The sequence below is a fragment of the Tupaia chinensis genome, unplaced genomic scaffold (assembly GCF_000334495.1).
Source record: "Tupaia chinensis unplaced genomic scaffold, TupChi_1.0 Scaffold000057_1, whole genome shotgun sequence".
Lineage (NCBI taxonomy): Eukaryota > Metazoa > Chordata > Mammalia > Scandentia > Tupaiidae > Tupaia > Tupaia belangeri.
Genome location: NW_006159515.1, coordinates 2,978,485 through 2,998,156, shown reverse-complemented (window position 1 = coordinate 2,998,156; position 19,672 = coordinate 2,978,485). Strand labels below are relative to the sequence as shown.

Genomic DNA, 19,672 nt, shown 5'->3' with positions numbered 1-19,672 from the left:
TGAAGCAGTTGCCAGCATTTACTGAGTACTGGAATGGCAGAATATCCCTTGAATTAGTAAACAGAAAATCAATGGTTGATTTTTCAGAAGCAGAGGATGGCCAGGCTCATGATTTTTCTTTCTGTAGGATACATAACCTATCTTATCAATTCTCTCTTTGAATCACACCTCAGAGTTTCTGTGGACCACTGGGATGTTTCGGTCATCTGTGTCCTGGAATTTCCAATGCAGGAATTGTGATTTCTTCCAGCTCTCCCTTGCCCTCTCCCACATTTTCTAAAGCAGAGCCCAGAAATGCACATTTCTTGCTTATTAAAAGAGTATTCATTACACTCATTTATGTGAACTACTCGATTATGAAAAGGATATAAAATTATACATGTAATTAAATATATCAATTTTTTTCTTTTTTATACACCTTCAATCATTATATATCGTTACAGCATACACAATGAATGTCCCAAGCATGATTATGCATATTAATTTTTAAATATTTCAGGTTTTCTTTAGTGACATTATGGCCTTGTAATGGTTAAATAAGCTATAGAGTTTATTGCTCACTTGGTGTAGTTTTGGGTTTACAGTTAACTTTTTTGAGGACTCTCAGATGCAAAAAAAAAAAGCACTAAAGCTCTGTAGAAAGCCAAATTTCTCCTGTCCCTTTTCCAAGATTCTTCTCTGCCCTCGGGAATCAGGTATCAGTAGTTGTCACTACCTTTTTCTTTCATCTGGTTTCTTCCCTTTTTGTCTATTCATTTTAATAACCCATTCAGGACTTTCCTCCCACTTGCTATCAGCAGGCTGGCAATTCCTTTGATAAGGTTAAGCTTCACTTGTCAGTGCTATTACCTGCACAATATCAGTTTTACAAATGGCAAGTGGAGCAATAAAGAGTCTCCTGGACCTGTAGGGCCAGAGTATGAAGGCATTGGTAGGTCAAATTCAGACTCAGAAGAAAGCATGGGTGAGTAAACATTGAGAATATGTTCAGAAAGCCAAAGGGTAAGTGCAGTGTGATAATTGGGTAGGAATGTTTAAACTACTCCAAGGAAAGAGAATGGCTGTAGACAAGGTCTCATTTTAGCATGGGAAGTAATGGTGAGCGTAAAGGAGGGAATGAAAAAGAGGGAGAGAATGGAGGTCAGGCCAGCACTTCAAAATGTGTTCAGAAAAATAGAATTAAAGTACAAGTTTATTCTGGTGCAAACATTTTTGAAAATCCATGCATGGTTTGTCATAACCTGTGTTTTCCATGAACTTTTGGAAGATTCCTCATATTTTGAGTCCATTGATCTTAATAACCACACATATACAGGCTCTAGCATTTAATTTATTACATATTTAATCTCATTTCACAGTTCTCTTCTAGAACGGCTGGTTTTATTTGCCTTTATTTAATTCTTTTCCCTTTGGCAGTACAAAACCATCAATTTTACAATACGTAAAGCTGGGCTTACCATAGGCAGCACAATTATGCTTTCCCCATGTTATAATTCTCAAATATTAAGTGACAGAATATAATCATTTTATACATTCTCAATGCACACCGTCACTGACTTTCATTTTAAGGAGTCACATACAGGTTTTGCTGGAGATTCATTATAACTTTCTTTCTTTTTCTTTTTAATTAACTATAGAGTGTATGTGCTTACTGGAGAAAGACAAAGAGAGCAGAAGGAGGGGGAAACTAAGAAAGCATCCCCAAGGGGGCTGGCCATGCCACAATTCCTTATCTTTTATTCTCCTCCCAGGATTTTGGGCCTACACACATTTTGGTCATGTTTATCAAGTCAAGTAGTCCAGTACTCAAACCGTGCAGTTGGCCCTGTTGGACATAGCCACCTTAACCACCGTGCCATCGGCTGGTCCAAGGAGATTTCTCCATAGAGGTACCAGTGTGTACCTCAATATACCCTGGCAAATCCAACACAATGAGCTGGGAGCAGAGTTAACGTGTGGGAAGTCAGAAAGCTGTGCTGCAAGGGCCAGAAACCAATACTCTCGCTTCCCTGACACTGCAGACATTTGCAGGCATGGATTGGAGGATGCAGAAAATCTTTGACTTGGGTTACTCTCTCTAGAACTTGATAAATTCCCATGACCTACCTGAAATTTGAACTCTGAAAAGACTTGTCTTACAAGATACTTGTTACCATGTCATGCACCTGCTAATTCTTTGTAAATGTTAGGTAACACAGCAATACAGAACAAGAAAAAGTAGTACATATATAAAGAAATATTTTATTGAATGATATATATGATATTTAGTGTTTAGAAATTTAAAAATATTTATTTATGTACTTATTTTTATTTGTTATTATTATTTTTTAATTTGTGACAGAAGGAGAGAGAGAGAGTGAGCACAAGCCACCAGGTCCAAGCCTCAAACCATGGTTGACCATAGGGAGTCCAGCACCTTAACCACCATGCTACCTGCCAGCCCCATGGTTTAGTAATATTTTTAAATCCCTGTGCTAAGAAAGATTGCTACAGCAGTTGCAATGAACACAATATGCAAAGTTTCTTGAAATATATAATATTTAGATGAGATTTAGAATTTTGAAAGATTTTTCAATAATTATCACCATAGCTAGCTATCACAGCCTATGTTTACACATTGGAAGCATTTCTAATCCTAGACTATAAATGTTTTGCTTAATAAGTCTTTTTTTTTTTTTTTTGCACAGAACTTACAAAAACAACAAATAATGGTTCCGATAGGATAAAAACCTTAGGAAGCAATTCCTCTAGTTATCACAGCTGGATAGGGAGGTTTTTGCTGGCCTGGAAAAGAACACACTTCTAATGTGGCCATTTACAGAGACAAAGGTAAAGGTGAATGACTAACTTGAAATAATTGGCAGAAACTAATCATGTCCCATGGGTAGTGGTGACGGCACAACCTAGACAAGGAAAAGCACAGCAGTCAAGTGAAGGGATGCTGAGAGGGACAGAAAAATGTCAGGGATGAGGGAGGTGAAGGCACCCCTGCAAAGGGGTAAGTAAAGAAAGATATGAGACGTCTAAACAAATGCCTGAAGCACGTAAAGACAGCATCAGAGTCACTAATGAGGTACTAGAACACATCACAGGTGATAAAGAAGGTGAAGGGTTACTCTCCATTTGTGTAATAGATCAGGAAAGGCTTCATAGATTAGTTTGACAGAAAGCTTTGAATTCCAGGAAACACTTCATAGGTTAGGTTGGCAGAAGGCCTTGAATTGCAGGGGAAAAGATTCCTGACTCTCCCTTCAAGGATTTGGGGTGGTGGCAGAAGTCAGCATATATTGCAGTCATTCAGCAGTGAACATATCTCACCAAAAAGCCAACAATCTGGGCAGCATGTCACTGTGCATTCCCAGCACTTCCCTACATTACTCTATGCAGCTCACTAGAAATCCTATAGACGGTAACTTTTTTCTAAAAGGCTGTGTTTATTTACTTGTTGACCACAAACAATCCACACACAGAGCCACCATGATACCTAACACTGAAGTAAAAGGGAAAAAAAAATACTAAATTATATGGTCCGAGAAGAATGATATAAAGGTATTCTCTATAGTAATTATTACGACTAGTTTGAAAACTTATCAGCATCAGAAGAATGACTAATAAAATTATACATGAATAAAAATAGGTACAGATTAAATGTACTAAAAGGTTTTGTTAGGAAGAATATGGATATGGGTTGAAATGTTGATATCTGGGGAACCAGCAGATGGTGGAATGGTTACATCGCTGGATTCCCACATGGTCAACTGCAGTCTGAGTCCCGGACCAGTGGCATAAAACTTTGGCCAGGTGTGTCTGCATGCGTCCCCTAAATCCCAAGAAGAGAATGGAGGAGAAGGGATTATGGCATGGCTGTTACCCCTGTGGAGTGATTTCTTGCTTTCTGTCGGGTTCTCCAGTGAGTGCATATGCCCTATGACAAAAATCTCTCTTAAAAAAAGAAAAAAGAAAAGAAAGAAAGGAAGGAGGGAAGGAAGGGAGGAAGGAAGAAAGAAGTGTTTGTATCTGAACATTTTCCCCTCCTTTAAAATTTGTATGCAGTTGAGCAGAATTACATATTTTAAAATTTTGCTGTAGGGTGTTACAGGTACTTATCAGAGAGAAACAGAGACAGCGAGAGAGAGAGAGAGACAGAGAGAGAGAAGAAAGGTGAGAAAGCACTCCCATCCCCCAGGGAGAATGGCCACCCCACAATGCCATCTCTTTCTTTTTCCTCTGGAATTTTGGTCATGCATGCACACACGCAGCACGTCTCTCAAGCCATCGGTCTGGGACTCAGCTGTGCAGTCGGCCATGTGGGATCCAGCTGCTTTAACCATCACAACATAGACTGCCTCCACCTATGTAAGTATTTTTCCAGTTGATTTTTTTTCAGTACGATTTTCAAAGGAAACATAAACATTTCATTTAGTTGATAATCTAGATATCTAGGAACTGCTCTCTTGTTACATATACACAAAATAGAATGAAAATATTCATATATACTCTTATATTATGATAACTACAAACATTAAATGGAAAATATACCAAAACCAACCTCACAGTAAAATATGGATGAAACAGTTTTCTCATATAGAGCCATAATTCCTGTCACATCACTATTATTCTCATGTAAATGTGAATATACATATGACAACGTTTTACATTTATTTATTTTCCATGATGGAGAGAATGAGAAAGATAGTCCCTTAACAGGGACCTGGTTCCCCAATCCACCCCAGCCTTCAGACAATACTATGTCATGGACAGGCATGTGCCTGGCATACTTGGGGAGGTTTCCAGACTTGAACCAGGAACCTTCCCATGGCACACTGCCTTGCAGAGTTATGTGTTTTACCACTTCCACCATCTGCCCTGCCCCCTCCAACATGGTAACTTCGTTTTAGATTATCACTATCAGGAAAACCCCAAAGTATCTCAAGATTAAATAAAATGTTTGCAAACACTGTTAATACACCCTCTGCCAACTGAAAAAAATAAAATTGGTTAAATTAATTTTCAAATAGATTGATTTAAACATGAAGACCAAGTCTCCCTTAGAATCATACATAAACTTTTAAAATTTTATTATATATTAGAACTATATCTACATTTTATCTAGTTTCAGAATGTGAAAAATGACATGAAATTGTGACTTGTATGGGATCTACTTCAGATATTGTTTCCAGGTTATTTCAATAACAGAGCAAAAGAAATTTCACACTGATAGATAGATAGTACTGACAACTGTAGGCATGAGATAAAGAAATCCTAAGAATTACTAATGTAGTGAACTGAAAATCTAAAAATAAAAAAATAGAAAAAGAAAAGAAATTTGATCCAAAATGTTTAAATTTTCTTTTCAATGGGTTTATCACTTTTATATTACATATGAAAGGTGATCTCAACTCTTTAAACTCACTAGACTTTATGAAGCTTAGAAAACCAGAAAAATCTGTGAGTTATTCAGTAGCATCTCAGCACGTTAAGAGTCACTGAAAATGCAGACATCTTCCGCCTACACAATCGACTCTTTACATTTTTTCATTCATCTCCTTTCTCCTGGTTTTTCATCATCTGTCCTTCCTCTCTGAGTTCTTCCAGTCCTTGTTTTAAACTAGGACTTTTTGCTAATGTTGATTATTTGAAATGGACATGTGCCACTAGTTCTATTTTTTCCTGCCCCTGCTACAGAGAAACATATTTACACAGCCACATTTTTAACAAATTGTAACTTTGTGTGGTTTCCACTGATTTCTGACATATGTTTGGCATTTAGAATGGGAAAAGAGTATTTTTTTGATAAGGATTATAAAGGAGACAAAAAGCAGTGGAAATATTTAGATTAATTAAGTTCATTAGCAAATCAACAAAATGAGGGAAAAGGCATAGAAAGCAACTATGGATACCAGAGAGAGCGGGGGAGGAGGGAGGGACATGGCAGAGGGTGAGAGTAAGGGAATCAAGGATGGCCAAAAAAAACCCCAAAATACACAGGAAACAAGAAATGGAACATTTTTGTTGACGATAACACGTATGTTGATGTGCTTATATTAATAAGCCATAGGATGCCAAAGACAGAGAGCAAGCTAGGGGAGGAGCATGGGCAGTCTCCCTCACAGCCCTCAGAAGGAACCAATCCTGTCAACACGCTTTGCGCTTCTGATCTCCAGGACTCTGAGAGGATGGAGTTCTGTGGTTCTAGCCATCAGGAGTGTGGTACGTACTATGGCAACCCTAGCAAATAATCCCTGTTACTTGAACTTAAACAGCCTACAACCTGGACAAGGGAATGGTATAAAATCATTAAGAGGCATTATGTTATACTTGCTGTGAGAGAAGTCTCAACGTGGCAACTGAACAGCAGAAGACTTCACTCTGCACTTCTGAGTTCTCATTTTCCTTTTCCTCCTATTCCTCTTTTCATCTTTATCACTAATATTGAACAATATTCGTGTCAGAGTGCTTTTCATGTTTTTACCCACTCAAGAGTCATAACTTGAAATCCCCGTTTGAAACAAACGAAAATGAGGCACAGAAACGTTTCGTCACTTCCACGGTCAGTTAGCTTGTACATGGTGAAATCCATACTCTGTCCCTGGTAACCTGCCCAAGGAGCCTACTCCTCTTTACTCTAGTCATCCTAAAAGAGTAGGAAAGACCTTCCCAGAGAAGGATAAGAAGCAAATTAAACATTTTAAATGACAGCTCATGGGACCAAGTAGTTTTTAATTTACTAAAATAATTACATCACAGGCTGGATGCTGAACATATTGACATCACTGCAACTCTGAAAATTGCCACCAATATGTTTAACTGTTAAAAAAAAAAAAAAAAAAGAAAGAAAGAAAAGAAGAAAAGAAACCTGAAGTCAAGGACACTTGTGTCTACATATTTTTGGCCTTAGCCTTAACACTTTAATCATTCCAATAAGACATCGAAGGATATTAGGGTGCCTAACTACTCACAATGATGGAAATGGGTCTAATGGTAATGGTAGAATGTTCAAAATACTTTTGCATACTGAAGAAGTTGCTTTTTGTTCTTACACATACTACTACTTATCCTCTTGTTGAAAGGGGGGAGAAATCCTAAATACCTTGCTGACAAAAGTCTAGGACAATACACTGTCAAATAGTAATGCCCTTTGCATGTATAGCAGTCTGCATAGTCAGAACCTTGAGAATGCATTATAGCTCAAATACTTTATATACATTTTTTCTTTAAGTTTTATGACAATCTCATAAAATACATGTCTTTGACAGGGCTAGGAGATCGCCACCAAGCTTGATGGCATACGCTAGGATGCTCTATGTCAGCACTTGTAATTCTTCTGCCACCTCTCACGGTGGGGGGAAGGAGCCACAGAACAGACATCTAATTTTCCAACACCACATGCAAACAGATTCTTTGTTTAATACACAGTCATCTAGATGTTTTAAGTGCCACAGAGCATAGTGTATAAAGGAACAGGCTCTTGATTATATTCACATGAAACTGACAATTGACTTAGGTCACCATTTAAACACCAGTAACTGAAGTGAAATCTACCCACTACCAATGTCAGTTGAACTAATGAACATGGTTAAATATAATAATAATAATTTCCTACAAAATTAGGTTGATATTTAAAAGTGCTATTCAGAATATTTACTCCCTTTGGAAATGTCAAAGAAAGGGAAGATCAACCACTTGAAGTACCGACTTGGACAGTGGCCTATAACCAGCAAATGGTCTTTTCTCGTGAAAGCAAGGATGCTGCATTTATATGATAAATTTATACATATTATTTTTAAAAACCCCACACATTATGACCCTCACGCTTGTGTATGGGGAGACCTCAAAAAACTCATGAAAAATAAAAGTAAAATATGAGTTAATTTTGGTTTAAAAATTTTGAAATCCATACTTTTTTTTTATACTATGCACTTGCTTTTTTTCCCCCATTATATGCACTTTCTATGAACTTTTTGAAGACTTCCTCTCCTTCATGCTTAGAGGAATAAAAAATTTACAGCTGATATTCAAATCTCCATTTTATATATTTTAAATCTTTACCAAAAGAAAAACAAACCCACACAAGTATGTGCTGTGGTGGTAGAGCACTGGACTTCCAGACAGCCAACCGCAATACTAACTGCGGACTGATGATTTGAAAATCATGCTAGGCACATGTGTGTACATGCTCAAAATCCCGAAAGAATGGAGGAGACGGGATTGCGGCACAGTATCTCCATCCACTCCCCCCTTTCTTTGGGGATGATTTTTGACTTTCTCTCTCTTTCTCTTTCTCTTTGGCAGTACATGTGCCCTATGGGAAAAACAAAAACAAACAAATTAAAGAGAATGAAAAGAAAATAAAATCCATACATTTTATTTCAGACTCATCATGTGACTTCAGAAGGGTTATCTGCATTTCTGCATCCATATTGCAAAGCCCTGCACCACTGCAATATTTGCTCATTTCCAAGTATGTTTAAAATCACCATTCTAAGATGCAATTCCAACATTTAAGCTGTATTGCAGTGCTACTGAGGTACCTCTCTAATGCAAGCTAATACAGTGTTAGAAATGATTATATGTAGCTACATTTGCAGATGGCTCACAACCATTCAAGCTGCATGATCACTATTGTAAAAAACCATTTGTTTGAGTTCAATCCTTACTTTGAGATGGTAAGTGTAACACTCACATGTAAATACAAATGCCCATTGAAGCCATCATAATTTTAGTCTTCTCAAAATGTCTAAGAGTCATCGTGGAGCACAAAAGAGGAAAATGGGAATGTGACCCATTCATTTCCTACTAAACCAGTATCTCAGCACCGAGACTCTTCTCTGGTAAAAGATGTGTCAGAGAGAGGAAAATCCTACTTCTGGCACTGTGCCCACCAGCTAACTGCACAGCTGTGCCATCCTAGCTTGTTCTTACTGTGCATATGAGAGGCATGGCAATGTTTGCTGACCTAATGTAATTCATTGCCACCATTCTCAGAACAGAACCACAGTATCTGAACATTAATCAAAAAAACAATTGAGGGTTTCACCTATTTCTTAAAAGTCATCTTTTAATTACAAAGTCTTTCAGAATTCTCAATGTCACCCCAGAAAGTCCGAATGCTTAAATTTGTGCTGGAGGCATTGCCAGCTCTCAATCTTCTGAGCTGGGCATTTTTTACCTCCTGTTAAACCTGTCCTTCTGTCAATCCCAGTCAGTAGTTCAACTAATAAGTGAATTCTAGGAGTCACTTGTTTTTGAAGAATTAAAAATAACAAGAGTTGTAAATTATAGATCTTACACGGGAACCCTAAAAATGGATTCTATTTTCATAGAACTCTACAAATAAGCATTTTGAAAAATACCTAAATAGTAACTAAGAGAAAAAATACCAACTTGTACATATCTGAATATCAACTTTTATCTGTATGTCCTTTTATAGTGTAGGAAAAACATATCTTAGTAGTCAATAATTATATAATAATTATGTACAAAATGAACACAGTAAAATAATTCTACCTTTTCCCAGTGGTAACATACCCATATACAAGTGGTCTTCAAAAAGTTTATGAAAATGTGCAATGGAGCCAGCAGGTGGCATTGCGGCTAAAGGCTCTGGTTCCCACATGGCAAACTGCAGTTCAAGTCCTGGACCTGGCAGCTTGCTTTCTCGCTTTCCCTCTCTCTGTCTCTGTCTCTCTCTGGTCAAATTAAAAAATAATAATAACAAATGGAATTAAATAAATAAATAAAAATTCTTTAAAAAGAAGAGAAGAAACTTGAGCGGAGATGGTCATAGATATGGCGGCCATTAAGATGGGAAAGCTGACAGCCACACCTGCAGGTCTAATATACACATCTATAAGTGTATATGCAGCCAAAGAAGAGGAATCCAGAAAGCAGCTAGTGAAACCAGAGCAGCTCCCCATATATACTGTGCCACCTCTCCAATCTAAATGTGTTGAAGAGCAGCCTGGTCGTTTACAAACAGGCTTCACTTCCATCCGCACTACAAATAGTCGTTATATTGGCTGGTGCAAGGGTGTTTATATCTTTGTGAAAAATGGGATAATGGATACAGTACAGTTTGGAAAAGATGCATATGTCTATCTGAAGAATCCTCCTCGAGATTTTCTTCCGAAAATGAGAATGATTACCGTTTCATGATTGGTGGGCTTTGTTTCAGCAAGAAAAAGACCTAGGTTCAAGAGAATTGCTTATCTACTGGGACTGGCCACTTTAGGAGCAACTGTTTGCTATCCTATTCAGTCAGTAATAATTGCAAAGGTAACTGGAAAAAAGGCATATGATACAAGTCAGCAAATTTATGAAGCAGTTAGATCATTGTGGACAAAAAGAAACCAAAAAGAGTCACTTCCTGAACCTAAAGAAAAAACTAAGCTAGGAAGCTCGGCTGAAATAGAAACACCTGCAGAAACAACTCATCTCCTGAAAGATTCAATGCCTTTGCCAGGAGAACTCAGCTCTGAAATAAAGACCAAATCAGAATCAATCTCAGGTGCTACACAGTTTTTGTCTGACCCCAAGCTCATGGATCACAGGCAATCCCATCCACACGATGTGGACATGTACAGTACTAGAAGCTGAAAACGACTGCATACAGACTGCATAGACAACTACAAGATGTGTGAAGCTGCAAATGACGATGAAAAAAATCGTGTAATGGGTAACTGCCATACAGAGTGTAACTAAAGTCTTTCCATTACATTTTCAAATATAAAGTTTGACCAATCACATATGTGATTAAAATACAAGCTATTAATACAATCCAAATAATATGAACTGATTGATGAGGAGACACAGGTAGAAGTATTAGAAAGCATTTGACTTTTAAAGGTATTGACTAAAAAATCAAAACAGAATGAATGAAGATATAAATACCAATGAGACTAAAATCTGATAATCCCTATGTATATGTATGTATATAGCATACATATATCCACACATATATACATTTATATCTATTCTAGCTTTTCTGAATTTATGTCAGTTAAATTAGATTGATGTGTGGAAAGATGTGTTTCCCCTTTTTTTGATTTATCAGAGCTGGAATAAAATATACATATTTTATGGCAAAAAAAGAGAAGAGAATATGTTATTTAAAAACTATGCATGAATTTTATTTATTTTGCATCAAAATAACTTCATACTTTAATTCCATCTTTTCATGAACATTTTGAAGTACTCTTGTACTCTGCATTCATTTCTTCACGTTATTTACTACCCTTAACAAACTCACTTTGAAGTGGAATAAACAAGAATAATTTATTACATTAAAATAGACCCTGAGGCTTTAGATTCCATGCATTTGTAGAACTTAAGCATTATGTTTCTTCTTGACCTTGCTGTTCTTTTCACCACTTCAAATATCAAATCACCTCAACTAACCAATAATACAATATACTTTTTCAGAACTGAAATTATTTTAAAACACCAAATGCTTCTAGGTAGAATACTGACATCAATAGAAAATACAATTAGGTGCTGGACAGATTGGTATGGATCATTTCAGCATTCTGCTATTGTATCAATTACGTACAGTAGTTATTTGCCAGATATGCAGTTTTTAGTAGACCTCTAGGCAACTCTCTTGTTACAGAAACAATTAATATGTGATCATTGAAATTAAGTGCTTCAATTCGCCACATTCTGTAGTTTTTCCTAGTCATGATTAGCAGCATAATGTCGAATGAGATTATTATCCAGAAAATAAAAGCTTATAAAGAATATTTTATTTTGGTCTGGAGAGCTAATAGGATGAAAAGTCTGAGAATTTCTAATTGGCCCTAAAGACCAACCATCAGGTGTAAAATAAAGACAGCAATTTAGAGAACTGAAATGTGATTGGACAGACTGCATTTAAGCAGCTGTGTATGCTGATGTGGTTTTCTTCCTGCCTCCATTGTTTGGGGTTGTTATTATTGCATGAATGATGCACTAAAATTAATAAGAACTTTGTCGACATACAAACTCCTACAAGGTGTTATTCAATATTTTTTTCTGTCTTAGATAAACACGGGGGCACTATCGATCAAGAGAATTCTTCTGTCTGGGTCCTTCAATATGTAAATGTAAGGTAATCTTAAATTAAATAAAGACACAATGCTATTTCTCCTGGGCTTACATTGGGCTTTGCTTACTCTATAAAGCAGTCTATCAAATGAGCCCAGCTGCATTAGGAAAATAGCTAAACCATTTATGGCACCAGTGGAACAATTTCTTAATAATTTCCTCCTTTATTTTAATATGATTTTCACATTAGTTTATTTCTCCATGGACAGTAAGAAGCCTTCTTACCTCAGCCCTAGGTAAAAATTGTTTAGAAAACTTTGAAGAGTTTTTGTTGATTTTCACATATAAATTTTGCTAGAAATACAGATTTCTGGTTGATATTTAAATAAAATCAATGTAGTGGTCCTAATTTTTGGCCACCATCAAATGGTAAGCAGAATTGTCTAATTTGCAATATCTTTTTTAAAAAAAACTATTTTTTTAAACTTGATCAGAGAAGGACAGGGTGAGAGAGAGAGCAAGGGAAAGTAAGAAAGCAAGCTGCTAGGTCCGGGACTTGAACCACAGTCTGTCATGGAGGAGTCAGCACCCTTAACCACTATGTCACCTGCCAGCCTTTCTAGTTTGCAATATCTACTCATTACTATCAGTATATGCCATGATAGAGAAAGTCTTGATTACAGAGAAAGTATTTGCAAATAAATTTACAACTTTATCTTGTAAGTATTTTTTTTTTTTTTTTGGAAAAGTTTTTGCTATAGGGCGCGTGTGCTCGCCAGATAGACAGAGAGTGACAGAGAGACAGAAAGCTAGAAATCATCCCCAGGGGAGATGGCCATGCCATAATCCCTTCTCCTCCATTCTCCCCTTGGGATCTTGGGCATGCACACACATGCGCCCAGCATGAGTTTAAGTCAGCAGGTCCGAGGCTCGAACCACGTTTGACTACGTGGGAGTCCAGCAACATAGCCATTACGTGAACTGCTGGTCCCTGTCTTGTGAGTATTTTATGGAGGTCCAATAAAAGCAGTTATCTCATATTATAAAAATTATGCAACTTTCAGGTTCATATGTCATGATTGTATTCTTCATTACCTTCAAGCAAGAAAGGTTCTGATTTCTCTAAAGCTGTGCATGAAGTACAGACCAGGATCCCAATACTTTCAAACTATAGCCAAGTACGGCTCACCATAGAAAATAATTTGCCAGAGAGGCATTCCTTATGCACGGAGTGCAAGAAAGACATGGAGAGTAGATACAACATAATAAGAGTCTGATGCTGAAAGACAGATGAGTTAACTGAAGAAGTTGACATTAATAGGGAGTCAGGAAGGACTAACCCTTTGTTCTTATTCACGCATGAAGGGCAAATACAATTCATTTATTACATAACGTCAATAAATATTTCTCTTATGACATAAATTAATATTGACCATTTTTAACAGATTAGTAGTAGTAGATACTAGTTACGCTAGGTTAAAGGTAAGTAGAACAATGTTTTGTACTTGCTCACCTAAGTATTTCTGATAAGTAATGGTCAGGAGCCATAATTAATGATCAAATAAAATAACTCCACCTTGTCAAAGAACAAAAATGTCATGATTCCAAAACTTCACAAAAATATTTTGTTCTCATTCAGACCCTACCTCTACTAGAACAGAAAATAGCCACTAATTAGGATGCTTTTGTATGGGCTGGAATGTGACTCTTAAGTGACTCATCCCTCTTCATTTAATAAAGTGGTCAGATCTCAAAACCACTATCTAACTCAGATACAATTTTAAGAGATCTAATTTGTCCTTGCTCAGAAGTGCATTGTGTACCTTTTCATGAAATTGCATTTCGAAAGGAAATGGTAGCTTAAGGCTACCAACCAACATTCAGCAAAACTCTAAGTAGCTCAGAACACAATATGGAGCAAAAATTCAGAGACAAAATGTTTCATCAGGTAGACATTAGGGCTTGCATCCAGTTGGGGAATATGAGCAAGGAGGGGCCCATATGGAATCAATGCACTCTATGTGACATGCAAAGGAAATTCAAGGGTCTCTTCTCATGGGGCTAAGCACCAGAGAAGGTGCTTAGGAGGGGAAAGACATCTTTAAATTTATTTATTTGTTGACGGGAGGGGAGGGGAGGACCAGCGACAAGGTTTTTGTGCCACAGTCCTGCCCCTAGTCCTGTAGTGAGCCAATATCACTGGCATGTCTGTGCTCTTGTCCAGGTATTCTAGCAGACCCGGAAGGTGAACCTAGAGCCCTTCCACCCGGCTTCCAGCATCGAAGCAACAACTGTACTGCCTTCAGCACTATTACTGGGCTGGATGTCTCCTGTAACCCAGAAATGGGACTGTTATGGGAAGGCCCTGCTTAGTTATAAATAAAATGCAACTGCAGAGAAAACAGAGGATTCTGAAAAGACAAATAATGTGTTAAATACGTGTGTGTGTGTGTGTGTGTATTTGAATCTAAAATGTCTTCCCTATTGGAACGACTCAGATGGTGGACATTGACAACTTGCCTGGTAGGATGCTGTTATCCAGAGGCACATCTTCCAGTTCAGGAGGTGTCCAGCAGCCTGGGGTTGATGGTCTCAGGTTGAATTAGCCTCTGACATTTATGAGGTGTGACGACCTCTCTTTTCAGGTTTGTAAGCCAGACATTCTTGGTTTGAAATATCATAACTCACTTTGTTTCTATTTTTTCTTATTTTATTGCTTTACGTCTCAGCAAAAATTAATGTTTTTCCCCTGTATTGTCTTTGTGGACACATTTATTGTCCTGTTCTTTCCACATTGGAGTGACCATAGCCAGAACTTCTCTCTTTGCCACTTCTCAAAGGACAACTCACTTGGCCTCAAGGGGCTTGAACTAAATTATGAACTGATAAACAAGGAAGAAATAAAGGATGAGGAGGAGCAGGAGGAGAAAGAAGGACGAGGAGGAGGAGGAGAAACAGCAATGGTAAATATAAAAGCCTGCAATGGTAGTCATGGATGGTGAGACAGGGATGTAGACTACGGTTAGGCAGGAGTGCTCCTTAAGCCTCCTGCACTAGAAATCCCTGGATGGATATTCAAAATTACAATTCTTAAGTCATATTGAACTCGCTGACTCAGAATTTTGAAGTCTGTTAGGTTAATGTTCTGGGACCTGGTTATTTCCCAGGCTAAATGGAATTAGTTTTATGTACGTTGAGGTTTGTGAACCTCAGTGAGAAGCCTAAAGCCCTGCGATTCCCTCCCCGTATCATTAGCATGATGTTTACAGAAGCATAAGTTCTTAATTTAACTGAGCTCTATAGTTTAGTGTCCAAAACTGCCTCTACTGAATCCATACATTTAGAAATCAAAGAAAAATACATTAGAAAACTTTTTCAAGCAGTAATGTTACGTAATAAACTTCCTTCTTATACCTAACTCTGCCATACTGACTCATATCACTAACCACATCTCTTCATCTTTGTCTGCAAAGCAGGAGGAAGAGGAAAACAATTCCCATCCATCGCATAACAATTTTATCTGCACCAACTTCCCAAGACACCCTATAGACTTGATTCTTCCATGATAAATGAGCTTCATTATCATCAAATAGTCATTTGGTGGAACTGTAAACCACCTGGATATTCTGTGAAAAAATCTGAGCAGGTTCAAAACCCAATGTGGTTGGGACCAGCAAATGGTGTAATGGTTACATCGCTGGACTCCCATGTAGTCAACTGTGGCTCGAGTCCTAGAGCCAGCGGGTTAAAACTCACGCTGAGTGCATGTGCGTGTGTGCCTAAAATCCCAAGAGGAAAATGGAAGGGAAGGATTGCTGCATGACCATCCCTCTTCCCCATCCAAGGCGTATATGATTTCTTGTTTTCTGTCTTTCTGTCCATCGCACAAGCCCTATAGCAAAAATAAATAAATAAATAAATAACAACTCTCTCTTAAAAAAGCAGTGTGGCATCTGCCTCCACCCTACCTCTTCTCTGTAAAAGCCATTATTTTACCAAACACTGAGTTAGTCCCACCAGAATGAACCATGATCTAATAATTTTCATACCCAGATAACCACACAGTTCTTTCTATAGTTCCTCAAAAGTACTTTCAAATATCTTTCATCCTTTCCAGTCCCTTAATTCAGGGGTTGCAGCCACCATTTTCTCCCCAGAAACAAAGTAAACATACATGTAGCAGCAATGCCCACCTATGGGAATAATGCCTTCCTTATGAGAGTGAGGTGTGGTGGTCACTGCGGCCAAACTGAAGAGAGCAGGCCCCGAGGAGGGCACCTGCACACACTTGGTATTCTGCAAGTCCTGTTTAGCTTGCCATCCTCACTCGAGTCCTCAGCATTTTCCCCTGATCTACTACAATGGTTTTGAGGCCATAGCTAGTCTCTTTCCACTAATTCTCGGTGTCACAAATACAATCCTTCAGAAGTTAATTATGATGATATTGTTTCTTTGCATAGAAAATAGCATTAACTAAGCACAGCCAGCACTATGAGAGGAGACTGGGGAAGGTGAGGCAGGGGAAAGTGGTTATGGGGCTGTTGGAGATAAAATCATTTCTATGCTGTATAACCTTTGGGCCGGTCTTAAAGAAGGAGAATTTTATGTTTTCTTTGGTTTTCTTGTTTGTTTTTTGTTTGTTTTTCTACTCTATGGAAGGCAGCTACACATAAGGAGCTTGGGATTACTCAGAGATTAATGAAAAACATTCTTGTGAAATGACAGATAAGGTTTATGAGAAGGTGTAAGAGGGCCACAGTTGGGTATGTCTTAAACTCTGGCTATCCTTATCCCTGCAGCATTTGGCTGGAATCAGGAGTCAGGTGAACTCCAGAAACATGACAGAGTGAACAGAAAACAGGACGCTCCCTTCCCTCCTCAATAAGAGTTTTCTCCATTCTCTTCCTCTCTTCTCCTCCTGTTCCCTCTCCGTTGTCTAGTGCTACCTAAGGCTTCTTCCTGTTACTGATTTATTATCTACTTCTATAAGTTTTATTTCTCCTTTTCCCCTTAAGTTCTTCATCTCCTTCCTTTCTCTATCTCAATTTACTCCTTCATATATCATAAAATGTCATTGGAGTTTGGGTAACCTGGAAGTAATAGGGGTCTTCCAAAAGTAAGAAAATGTGTATCATGAACGAACTACATATGGATTTCAAAAATTTTTTCTATTAAAATAAACTCCACTCATTCCATTTTTCTGAAAACTTTTGAAGTCCCCTCATATTATTTGTTTATCTTTATTTCCTCACACTATTAACCTAATGCATAGAAATATGCATGTTTCATACACTTGTTTTATCCAAAGTTGACATAAAATAGTTATATACACTTTACCATTTGTATTTTTTCCTCAATTCTATTTTTTCTGGTTAGTGATCTATGTAGAATAATAGTTTTCTTGACTCTGTCATAATCCACTACATGTGTGTATAGATGTTCAGTTTCATAGGAATTGCATGAATGATGGATATTGAAATTGGTATTAGAAGAAAAGTTAGCTGCAGTCATTTTTACTTCCTTATCACTATAAATTATACTAGCCAAGACACGAAGAAAGGGCAGTAGTCACTTTCTATGTAGGTGATGTATCCAACAGAGTCATAATCAGGAAAAAACTACAGGGAACCTTAATTGAAAAAGAAATGTTTTATAAGCAAAGCAAGTAAAATTTTAAGTATCTGTAAATTCTTAACACTATACTTAACATTTCATAAATAGAAACACTCTGACCAGAAGTATAATTATGTGAATAAATTTGTGTATAAGTGCCTAAGTTAAGCACAATGTACAATTCTATTGAACCATACACAAACTGTGTGTGTACATTTATATATGTGATAATTATATATATATATATACATATGTATATATCCTTGAAAATTTTCAGATACTGTTTGGACAAAAAAAATGCACATAGTGTCATAGATTTTGAAATAACCAGAAACATTAAATCATCTCAAATGATAAGAAACAGGCTCATTAAGTGAGATAAACAGTGAAGGATGAGGAATGGAAAATTTTTCATTCTTAAAAGGGGATGCCTACATATGCCCCTTTAAGATGAACTTAAACTCCTCCTTAATTTATAATACTGTCTTGCTGCTCCTAGGTGTTCAGAGAACAAAAATTCCATCCCCGGTATGAGCAGTTCTCAGTTGCTACTGAGGCCCCGGGTTCACCTGCAATGGATATTATGGCTACTGATGGTCACTGTAGCTCAGTTTATTGGGTTAATCCCATGCACTACCTGGTAACTGAAGAAAAAATTCTTGCAGATAGGGAATAGAGTGCCCTACTAATACCTGGATAACCAGTGAATAGCTTCTCAGGCTGGACACACAGAGATGTCCCTAAGAGGAGTGCCCAGGCTGGGTGGAAGAATCATGCAACACTGCCTGAGCATATAAGCACGGGTGTGTGATGCATAAGCCTTTGTGTGTAACTCTCAAGGACAAATAGAGTGTGAGCATTAGTCGGTACCACCCCAATAAATGGAACAGTTCCATTTCTATGCCTGAAACTTGAGCAAAAACAATGATATTAATGTCAAGAGGAAAGTAACCCTGGCCATCATGTCCTGCTAGCATGATGGAGTCTGTGAGAAGATGGAGTACAACTGCTGGTGGAAGGAGGCAGGGAGCACTGATGCTTTCCTGTCTCGGTGCCCTTGGGAAACTGAGAACAAACAATAAGATGAAACAAGATGCATCAGTAAGAGATGCTTGCTGGGACAGAAGAGGTAAAGTGGAACTGTATTTGTAGAGAAGGCTCATGAAAATACTACTGAAAGCCATGGCTATAATATTTTAAATTTATCTCATGTAGAGTAGATAAGACTTTGAGGACCTTTAAGATACTTATTGCAGTATACATAGCATTTTCTTATTTCCTTAATTAAATAACACATCTTTCTTACACATACACTCGTCTCACAAAGTGGGGTGAGTTGGTGCCAGACTGTAGAGAGGATCACTCCTTGGTTCTTGGGTTACAGGGTATAAGGGTTGCTGCATTAGTAAAGAGTGCAGATATGCTTTTAAACTTCTGTAAACTTCAATTTAGTAATAGAAATGCTAGGAAAACCAAATATTATATTGTCAGGAAAGTCTTGATGTGTTTTTTGTCAAGATATGAAAGAAAGATATGGTATGTATCCACTTAATACATACTGACTATCCACACTCTGGGGTTGAGAGAAAAATATTGGAGGACATAAAAGCAGTGAAAATAGTTAATGAGGATAAGACAGTGTGGAATGGGGTGGGAGAAGAGTATAGAGAAAGATAGCAAGAGAATAAATAGAGAGGCATGACATTAGTTGGACACAGATATGGTTTATTACCTGTTGATGATGACGTGTATAGTATTCTCAACTGGATTGGTCTGAGAAGTATTTCATGTTGGGTAAAGTCTTTTTACAAGCAAAATGAGAAATAGTGATTGACTGTTTAAAAAATAATTGGAATAATAATGATAATGATAACCGGGAAAAATAATGATAAGCTACTGGATGATGAAATGGGGATTTTAATATCTCTCTATTGACTGACATGCATGATATTCCTTCTGAAAAAAGAAATGTAATACACTGTAAAGTTATATGTGATCCAATGTAATATAAATAAGATTATGATTATATATATATATA

General features: G+C 37.4%; 1 protein-coding gene and 1 pseudogene across 2 annotated transcripts in view; one reads left to right on the top strand and one right to left on the bottom strand.

Moving 5' to 3' along the window:
* The window catches only part of FGF14 (fibroblast growth factor 14), a 733,354-nt gene that overhangs the window by 134,440 nt on the left and 579,242 nt on the right, over window positions 1-19,672 (bottom strand). The gene's annotated exons all lie outside the window — the stretch shown is intronic.
* On the top strand, window positions 9,790-10,804 carry LOC102493450 (MICOS complex subunit MIC27 pseudogene; annotated as a pseudogene).